Here is a 9,922-nt window from a genome sequence, read left to right on the forward strand (position 1 = left end):
TCAAATCAATACTATTTCTTGACGAGAGTTAGATGAGAAGATTGATACCACTCTCTTGTGTAAAAGCTAACTTAGCTAAGCACAAATACTGGAAACAGGGAAATAGCTAGCCTGGCTCTGTACAAAAGTAACAAAATCCACCCATCAGCACCTTAATAATTAACACAAATTATATCTCACTTCTTTAATCCATACAAAAACCGGAGTGTAAAATGTCAAGGCAGGCTTTTACATGCAGTCACGGTCCAGATTTTTTCTTGGTCCGGACCAGTTGCCACCTCACTAGCAGAGACTCTAGGAAGTTACCTGTTATAATGTGAACGCAGTTCCATATGTAATGTGATGACAACTGAGCAAAATAATGAAGACGACGAGATGTTGTTATAAGTTCTGGAAAAAGCCTATAAGTAGACCCTCAATAAAGGGCACTCCTGGTTTTTTTCTCAGACCTGACAAAGCCACAGAAGGCATTATACTAGAGGTGTCGTGAATCTCTTTTTTTTCAGCATTGACAGCTATGCCACATTGGGAACCACTAGATGGCAGAAGGGTATTTTACAACAAGTTTGAGTTTCTTAGAGTTTACAAGGTGCAACTGAATGCACTATGAGTTTACGATGTGCATCTGAATGCACCATTAAATCCACTCACTTTACCGTTCGTTGTTTGTGTACATAACTCCTGGGGAAGACTAAATGTTACCACACTGGTATCTCCCGGCAGTGGCCACGGTGTTTGGAAAAGTGCAGCTGCAGGCAACTGGTGGGCTAACGTTTCGCTGTGTCTTCAGCTGCATGCTTGTTAGCTACACTGCACGTGTGTTGTTGCCTTTTTCTTCGGATGTGCGCAAGTAGGCTGGGTGGAGAGAAAAAAAAGTCCTGGGAGAAATGTCGATCCTGCTTTTGATTTCAATCGAGATTGAAAGCTCATTCCAATTGATTTTCGAATCTCAGTGGCACATTTCAGGAACACTCACTCACTTGTCCTTGAAATGTGAAAGTGAAATGCAAGAATAGAGACTGGTTATCTATTCTCCTCATCTGCCCTTTACTACTCACCAGGGAGTCTTGGAGAGTCCCTGATTTTCTCACCCTGACATCCTGGGTGCCAGCCGCGGTGCACTTTGCAACTGTAATTCTATCAAGGCCAACAGAGCTGCTCTCCGGCTCAGTGTCAGCCTCGCCATGAGAAAGAAAGAGAGAGTGAGGGAGGGAGGGAGGGAGGAAGAAAAGTCACTGGTCTCAAGGACTTTCCGCCACAGTATCTATGTTCAGGGAAATAACACAGTTTGGACTGCAGGGCTGCAGCAGGGAGGAGTAACAATGATATACCATCCTGTGGTTCAGTTTGCAGTGCAGTCCACACATACACACCCACACTCACCACTGACTCTGAATCTCCACCCAGCTTATATTTCACTGGCACAACTGTGTGGGATGTGTAGTGGCCCAGCACTCATGTGGAAACCGGCTCTGATTTCCAGGTAATACCTATCAATGCAGCAAATGTTCTGCTGCAGATGACTCATTTGGACTCAATGTAGCCACTGTGTTCACTTCTAACGCAGTAACAGGTTGTATTCCCAGAAGGCAACACAATTACAGATTAGACCTGCAGAAACAATTGGTTTCAGTGTGTATTATGGTAATTTGGATACAAGCTAAATTCTGTAAACAATGTATGAAAGAAAAGAAAGGAATCCTGTCCAGTTCAAATGGGTGATTTGAGTCAAGTGGCCAGAAGAGAAGCTTTTTAGCTCATTGGCTAAAGCTTCTACTCTGCATTGATGTCCCCACATTTCCTGTTACAAAAGAAGAGACAAAGACAAACATTTAAGCAGTGATGGTAGAAGAGGAGGATACACATTTTTGTGGCCTTGTTAAAGATGGTGGAAAGTGGACAAAGGCTCACGTAATCTATAATAAACTAATCATATCTGATCCTCACCCCAGGAGGTGTCAATTGTTTGAAAGCAGTGCCACTGTCAGGGGAAATGTTTTGGCGAAAATTCATTGAGATATCATCTGCATCACTTTTCTGGTTCATTTCCCAACAGTTTTCCACCTTCCTTCCCAGCAAACATTCCAGTTAATTCACATGGTACCAGCTGATACCAAGGACAGTCAGCCCTGTAAACAATAACAAAGATAGTGATTTCATACAGAAAGAGTTTTACATTAATTAGCTGCAAAGCTAGTTTTCAATGATGCAGGTAGCGAGTTCAAAAGCATTTGTTAGCCTACTGGCTGATTATGAAATGTCAGGTCAGATTGCATGTAACCAACATAAATGTATCAGAAACAAAACAAATTTGGATTGTAGTTAATATTGCAGTTTTCAAGATATTTAGTAGAGGGCGCTAGAGGCCTGTAGAAAGGGTTGATATCCAGCCAGGGGTAAAAGGGGAAAATTAAGCAAGACAGGAAAAAAAGAACTAGCGGTCAGGTATGCACGCCAGCTACAGTGAGAAATACTAGCTACTACTTAGCTAAAGATTGATATATTGGCCCCTTATATATATATATATATATATATATATATATATATATATATATATAAGGGGCCCCTAACGGAATTGAAACTACGTAGTTGACAAAAAAAACTATTGACTTGACTGACTTGAGCTTAACTTTTTTTCTTGATCCTCAGGGGGGAATAAACAAGGACAAAAGAAAAATGTACTGAACTAAACAGGGCTCAACGCTAACTTTTCAAAGTGGTTGCCGTCTTGGCAACCAGGCATAAGCTTTTGGTTGCCGAAATTGACAATACGGTTGCCATGATTTAAACTGCCTATATTTGGAGCAATTCATTTCTTATGTAACTATACCACACATTTTATTAAACAATGAGAATATGGCTTTCAATATAAGTTCCCATCCCTCTCAAATAGGGGTGCAACGGGTCACAAAACTCCCGGTTCGGATCACGGTTTTGAGTCACAGATCGGATACATTTTTGGATCAGCACAAAAAAGGGGGGAATTTAAATGATTGTTAAAAATGTAATAATAACTTTAAAACAATAATTACTTCTTTCACCAGTAAATTGCTGTTAAAAGACAAGAACAGATGAGAAAAGGGTATTTTACAATAACTTTGAATGCACCACGAGGCTTACCAGTTTTAAGTAAACGCAACATTTAGTCCTGGCTGTCTGTTTTTCCGACAACACTAGTGACCGGTGCTGGTTTGGGTCTTTTAGCTCATAAGTTTAGCGGCAGACTGCTGTACGTCCCAGTGTTAGAATCCTCTACAGTGAAATACAGTCATACTTTTACGCTCAATGGTGTTTTAAGCCCCCAACGTCTCCTTCAAGGCAGCACTGTGACCGTTGACTTCAAGGCACCTAACCCTAACCTTAACTTTTCTAATAAATATTTTAAAGATGCCTTGGTTGTCCTTTATAACTTTTATTCTGCCTTATCTATACACTGTAAACAATTTCTTTGTATATTACAGTAAATTACAGGCAGCACGGTTGCCAATAAGTTACTGTAAATCGATTTTACAGCAAACTACTGCAGCTGTACTGTAATGCAATTTACAGTATATATAACAATACTGTAAAAGTACAAAACAGTATTTTACTGTATTTTTATGGTATTTTGTAATTTGATGCTATTGTAATGTAATATGTAGTTTTATTAATTTGATACATTACTGTTAATTATTACTCTATTATTGATCATTACTATTATAAATAATATTATATAATAATCTCCAGCTACTAATATTGTACTACTAATAAGGTATACTTCAGAATAACAAATACAAATCAAAAGGCAATCCAAACAAAAAAAAAAAAAAAAAAAAATAATAATAATTATTTAAACATTTTTAAAATTTTAAACATTTTCCTGTCTTGGACGACATTCACATTTTTCCAGCAAGTTCAGCCCAGAGAGCTGCAGCAACTTTCAGTCAAATGTGATAGTGTTGATATCCTTCAACATGTTTCCACAAAGAGCAGCAGCAGGCAGCTGCAAATGTTTCACTGCTGTCCAGCTCTCATGATGACAATTCCCCCACCTGAAAATAATACAAAAAGCTGTTACCTACAGTATTTTATTCTGAAATCATACACATATATTATTACTATTGTGATGCGCAATGGAAGGAACTGACGGGATTCCATTATAAAGGGATTGTATTTTACTTACCATCATAATGAAGGTGGGGGTGTCTGTCTGGTCATCTGATGTGCCTCAATGTCTGCTTGGGTTGCAGTGACCTGCATCATGATAAAACAACATTAAGCAAAGAGTTGTTATAGTGTCCCAGGAAACATGAGTAGACTATAGTGATGAATGTGGGTTCACTTTGGATGTCATTACTGGTTATGAGACAATAGGTACTGATGTTTGTTACCTGACAAAAAATACCTTTTCTTAATAAGTTAGTTATTCTGCTACCGTTAAATTCGGCGTCATGTTTGACTCTGTAGAACTCCGATTTAATGAATCAGTAGTAATAAAAATGTGTAAACTGCGACGTTAAGCAGACGAACATTAATGTTACCTGGAAAACATCATTAATCACTTTACATGGAGTTAAAGTTAAAACCAAATTATGTTAAATCATGATCGCCGAAATAGTTAGTGAATGTTTATGAGTCGTAAGAAAACATAAATGAGCTTTAAGAAGGAGTAGATGTTTACTGGTAAAGCTCGGCTCTGTTTAATTTAATGATATATTAATGGACGTTTGCCTCAGACAGTCATTTCTGTAAATAAAATTATCAAACAGACTTTTCGTAATTCACTAAGTTATTCTGATCAAATCGGCATCATGTTTCACGAAGCAGAACTCTAACTTAATGAAATAATAAGTTATAAAAGCTCCGTGGACATGCTGACTGGCGTTGTTTTGGGATGTCAAACAGTAACGTTAACTAGCTAGCTTTTTTTCATCTCACTTTAGTTTAAAATTAGTTTACAGAATAGCTGTTTAAGTGAAATACAAGCCGAAATGAAAAGCCTTTCTTTAGGAGTCATACAAAGGCATATGTTATAAAATAGGAGTATTAGCTAGCTATATGTGTAAAGGGGAACCCAGGTCTTTTAAACTGAGCAATATGTTAACGGCGTCTGGAAAGTAATGGGCATGACCCGTACTTACTAGCTAGACTAATGTTAACGTAACGTTAACTGTAACAAGTAAGTTAGTATGAACAAATGTAAGGGTATTTTGTTCAGAGAAAAAAAAACAAGATATGCAATTAACTGTAGGCTACAATATGTTCAGAGGATAGAGGGTTTTCACCGACGTCACGTTCTGGGCGGTAACCTGGAGACGCGGCCATATTGGAGGCACTCGGTGTAAACAACTGAATGGAGTAATGGAGTATTGTGCACTTTGAATACTTTAATACTTTGTCTAAACAACAGAAAAGCTCATCAAAACGCGTCCAAGATGCAAGGGCATGGAAGGACTTGGACCACAAAAAAAGGCGCGATATTTTGAGAAATTACAGTTTAGATGCAGATCCCTACAAGTTGGCTCCCTCTTCTTGGATCCATGGCGACCCGGTGATTCTTCCTTCAGTTGCATATCCCGATATAGTCAACTACCTGGTTTTCTCGCCGAGCCCATACACAGCGGAAGACCTTAAATCCTACAAAAGTTTGAAGGCTTATAACCAGATGGTGTGTGGATGGGTGAGGGAGACGCAGTACCAAGTCATTAACAACCAATGTGTTGTGAAGGCTAAAGTAAGTAATGCAATAACGTCTTTAATCAACCTAACCTTAACTTTATGATATAATTGCGATACTCAAGGTGTAGCCAAGTGACTCTCAATAGTTTTGTTTTTCATTTCAAAGACTGAACAAGACAGATTTTTCCCTCATAGATTGTGGTTGAGCTTTGCCAACCACAAGTGCCTCCTTTCCTCTGATAACTTCTGGCATTCCTCTCCCTGGTTTTTAATAACTTTTGGAAGTCGATAATATTTCAAATGTTTTTCTCGGTCTGACCTATTGGTACAACCTAAAACACGGCAATAATTAACCATTTTCCTTGACGCCGTTTGGGATCTACTTCAGCGCCTGTGCTTTGTTGTGATGCGGAGTACCTCCAACATGGCGACTTCGGGTCTGATGACGCGTCGTGAAAACCCTCTATAGCCACTTGCTATCCACACTAAAGTCACAAGATTAGCTAGAAAAGTACTCTGTGTGAGGATATCGCAACATTAGGATGCCCAGTGCACCCCACACTATAAAAAAGAACAATGTTGTGGTAACGTTACACTTGAGCGTATAATCATGAAACATTATGATAAAAGTTAGCATGAAATACATAAAATAAACCAAACTTACCAAAACTTCCAAACATCCCCCACTAGCAAGGCTTCTCCTTCAGTATCTGGGGGCCAGTTTGGTGTTCTGTCTGAGTAACTGACATCAGGAGTCGTTTTTTAAAGTAATGCTGTATTATTGCCATGGCATATTACAGCCAGGTTACAGCAAGCCTAAAATATACTGTAAAAAATTACCCACAATGCAACATAAAATGAAGTATTTTACTGTAATGAAGAAATGTGGTATTGTACTGTAGGTTTTTACAGTACTGTGCTGCTAAATCTACAGCGATTTCTAAGAGTGTATTTTAATAATTTGATTGTGCTTCTTTCTTTGTTGCTAAGATTTATTATTATTATTATTATTGAATTACTTGCCTCAAGATTTTAACATAATAATACACATGCCATTAGTTTTATGCATTTTACTAACAGTGTGGTTTTATTCTATGATGTATTTTAAATTATTTAAGTTATTTATTGTGTGGCACCCAAACGTAACCCTAACCATAAACATTGCCTAATTAACTTCAAGGCAGCGCTGCGACCGTTGACTTCATGGCACCTAACCCTAACCTGAACCCTAACCCTAAACATAAACCTAACCCTAACCCTACACATTGCCTAATCCTAGTGTGACGAACATGCGTCACTTTGTAACACACGTTATAATGCTCGCCTAGCTGCTAGCGTGGCACGCCCTCATACTCTGCAACTGACTGGCTGGTTGTCCTTACCTAGGTACTGCACATGTGTGACTCCCAACAAAGATGGAACAGAAGTGTGATTCCTCACTCTGTAGCTAAAACGGAGAGCTCAACACACAGGGTGAAAAGAGGAGCTGCAGCAATGTGCAGTACAACAAAAATATGGTGTTTTTTGAAAATTAAACTATGTAAACCTATTCTGATATAACCTCTAAATACAATTCTGAACCTGAAAATGAGCATAATATGAGCACTTTAAGAATATATCAATGATTTAAGGACTTGTTTCAGCAGGATTAAAACAAAAAGCAAGCGAGTCCTCACTAATATCAGGAAAGTGTTACACTGGCTTCCTGCTTGTCATATAATTGACTTGTCTACAACTTAGTACATACAGTGATACTTGTTTTGAGTGAGTGTACCGATGATGATGATGTTAAAAGGTGCTACCCAAATGAACCTGCCTTCCCTTATCCTCACACTATATGGAGAGTAAAAGGTTAAGTCTTGCTCTTCGTGTTATGGATTGTTGAACCATAAAAGTTTAATATCTTTATGTTTAGCTATTTTTGTGTTTATGACATCATGTCAAAGTCTCAATATTTCTGTTATATAGCCGCCAATCAAAGCATATTAAGAAGAGAAAAACTTCAGTCTTTAATCCTGTTATCATAACACATCCATGATTTCTGTGATAGTATTGGAAAGAGTGGAGTAAAGGAGTAAAAGAAGAAATTGCTTCCAGCATTCTTCAGTAAAGAGAAAGACATATTTGATCTTAGAAGTGTAACAGGAGGCAACAGTATTTATGTGAAATGTGGATTTTGAGTAAAATAGCATTAAGCAATGATGTGAGATTAAAATATATAGGGATACCTGTTAAATGTTTGTATTTATTTCACATTTTTGTTAAAGTGTGCACTATTACAATGAGAGACAGAAGTTTATGTCCATCATAAACCACGTTGGTATTCAAATAAGCAGGTCTGAGAGATGGATATGAGTATGAGTATTGTGGGAGTGGTGTAAATTTGTTTCTTTTGTTGCTCTGTATCCACTGTATGTACTGTCCTACAGTTGGCCAAGGTCAACACTTATGGTGTTTTTCCACTGCTAGTACCAGCTCTACTCGGCTCGGCTCGACTCGACTTGGCCGCGGTGCCCTGTCCTCCTTTTTCTATTGCAGATTTAGTACTGCCTCATGCATGAGGCGAGCTTAGCTGATCGTCATTCGGCGCCGCAGTACACTGCCGTGACCTAACGCGACACACACACACACACACACACACACACACACACACACACACACACACACACACACACACACACACACACACACACAGAACGTCGAAGGTGTGTTGTTGTTGCCACAGCCAGAAGACACATTTTGTTTCAAATGAAGCTGGAGGCAGCAAAAAAAACACAGCTGGCTAAACTATTTAAAAATGGTCGTTTGATCAGGACACCCTCCTCTGTCGCTTTCACGTCACCTTTTGGTATCGGCTCAGCTTGCTTGGAACCTCGACGGAGGTGGTACTAAAAAAAGTACCTGTTAGCAGGTACCAGGGACTTTTTTTCCTAATGGAAAACCAAAAAAGGCGAGTCGAGCAGGTACCATATAATGGAAAAACGCCATTAGATATTCACTCTGGGAAACAACAGCTCCAGGAAGCTATTACATCACCTCTAAAACTGTGTGGGTGGGTGTGTCGATTCGTTTATTTGTCCAAGTAGGGTTTATGGTGTGAGGTTTTGTGTGCGTGTGTGTCCCTCCCCCTCGCTTCCTATGCATCATTCATAGGTATGTCATCCTTACTACTCAACGAAAATTAGCATTTCAGCAGTTCTCTAATCTCCTTCATACTGGCAGCAGACCTGCAAATACTAAAGAATCTGCTATGAGAAAGGAAGAGAGGGACGCTTGTTTTTATTAAAACAAACTGCTGCCAGTATCACTATGAAACTCAGCCTTTGATGCTTTGCGGTACACTTGAGAGAGTCAGCTAATGTGTGTCTATTGACTCAGCCCCCCACTTTCCTCTGTCTCTCTCAGAAACACATGCATACAAACACACAGCTGCTGTAGTGGACTTTGGACTGACGTCCTTTGGGAAAGTAGGGAGTTTCCTTCCTGGGTGAACTAGTTTCTGTGTCATTCAGTGGGTTGCTCTTCTGGTCAGGAGAGAGGTAAAGAATGAAAACATCAAGGCAACATTTTCATCTCCAGATTGAACGCACACACTCATGATTTTCCCAAAATGTGCCTCCCCTCTGCTATATACTGTACAAATGTAATCCTAGTAATTTTCCTTATGTATATTCTGCACTATCTACCCATAAAAACCACTATAAGACGTCACAGTGAGTGTGAAAAGGAAAAACACCAGATTAAGATGACACACTGTTCCTCCAGTCGGCATGATTAATCAATCACTAAAGGTGAACTGTACTCATTGGTGTAAGGAGTACCTAGATCTTTTATTTAAGAAGTGTTAATACAACCATGTAAACCCACTCTATTACAAGTAGAAGTCCAGCATTTAAAGGCTAATTTAAGTAAAAGTACAGAAGTGTTATAAGCAAAATGTGCTTAAAGTATCAAGGTAAAAGTACTAGTTCTACAGAAACCTGACCCCTGTGATTGATATATTATTTATATGACATTATTAGATTGGTAAGACTGATGCATCAATGTCTAAGCAGCATTTTACTGTTGTAGCTGTTCTAGGTGAGACACTTTTAACTACTGTATATACAGTTCTCCAAAGGGTCACAAGGAAAATCTGATGGATCATTAGAAAATTAATGTTGCGCGAAAGAAAAATACAACTGCAGCTGTCAAAATAAAAGCAGTTGAGAAAAAAATGCAAGATTTTCTTCTAAAATATGGTGTAGTAGAAGTATAAAGTAGT

The 9,922-nt window shown here is 38.7% G+C and overlaps 1 long non-coding RNA gene across 1 annotated transcript; it reads right to left on the reverse strand.

Moving 5' to 3' along the window:
- LOC144528904 (uncharacterized) lies at positions 1-6,415 on the reverse strand. Its single transcript, XR_013502944.1, has 4 exons — positions 6,323-6,415; positions 4,163-4,233; positions 3,880-4,031; positions 1-2,129 (listed from the first exon to the last, which is right to left on the reverse strand). It is a non-coding gene; the product is annotated as an uncharacterized LOC144528904 (long non-coding RNA).
- Positions 6,416-9,922: the final 3,507 nt, after the last annotated feature.

Source organism: Sander vitreus, chromosome 14, assembly GCF_031162955.1.
Source record: "Sander vitreus isolate 19-12246 chromosome 14, sanVit1, whole genome shotgun sequence".
NCBI classification, from domain to species: domain Eukaryota; kingdom Metazoa; phylum Chordata; class Actinopteri; order Perciformes; family Percidae; genus Sander; species Sander vitreus.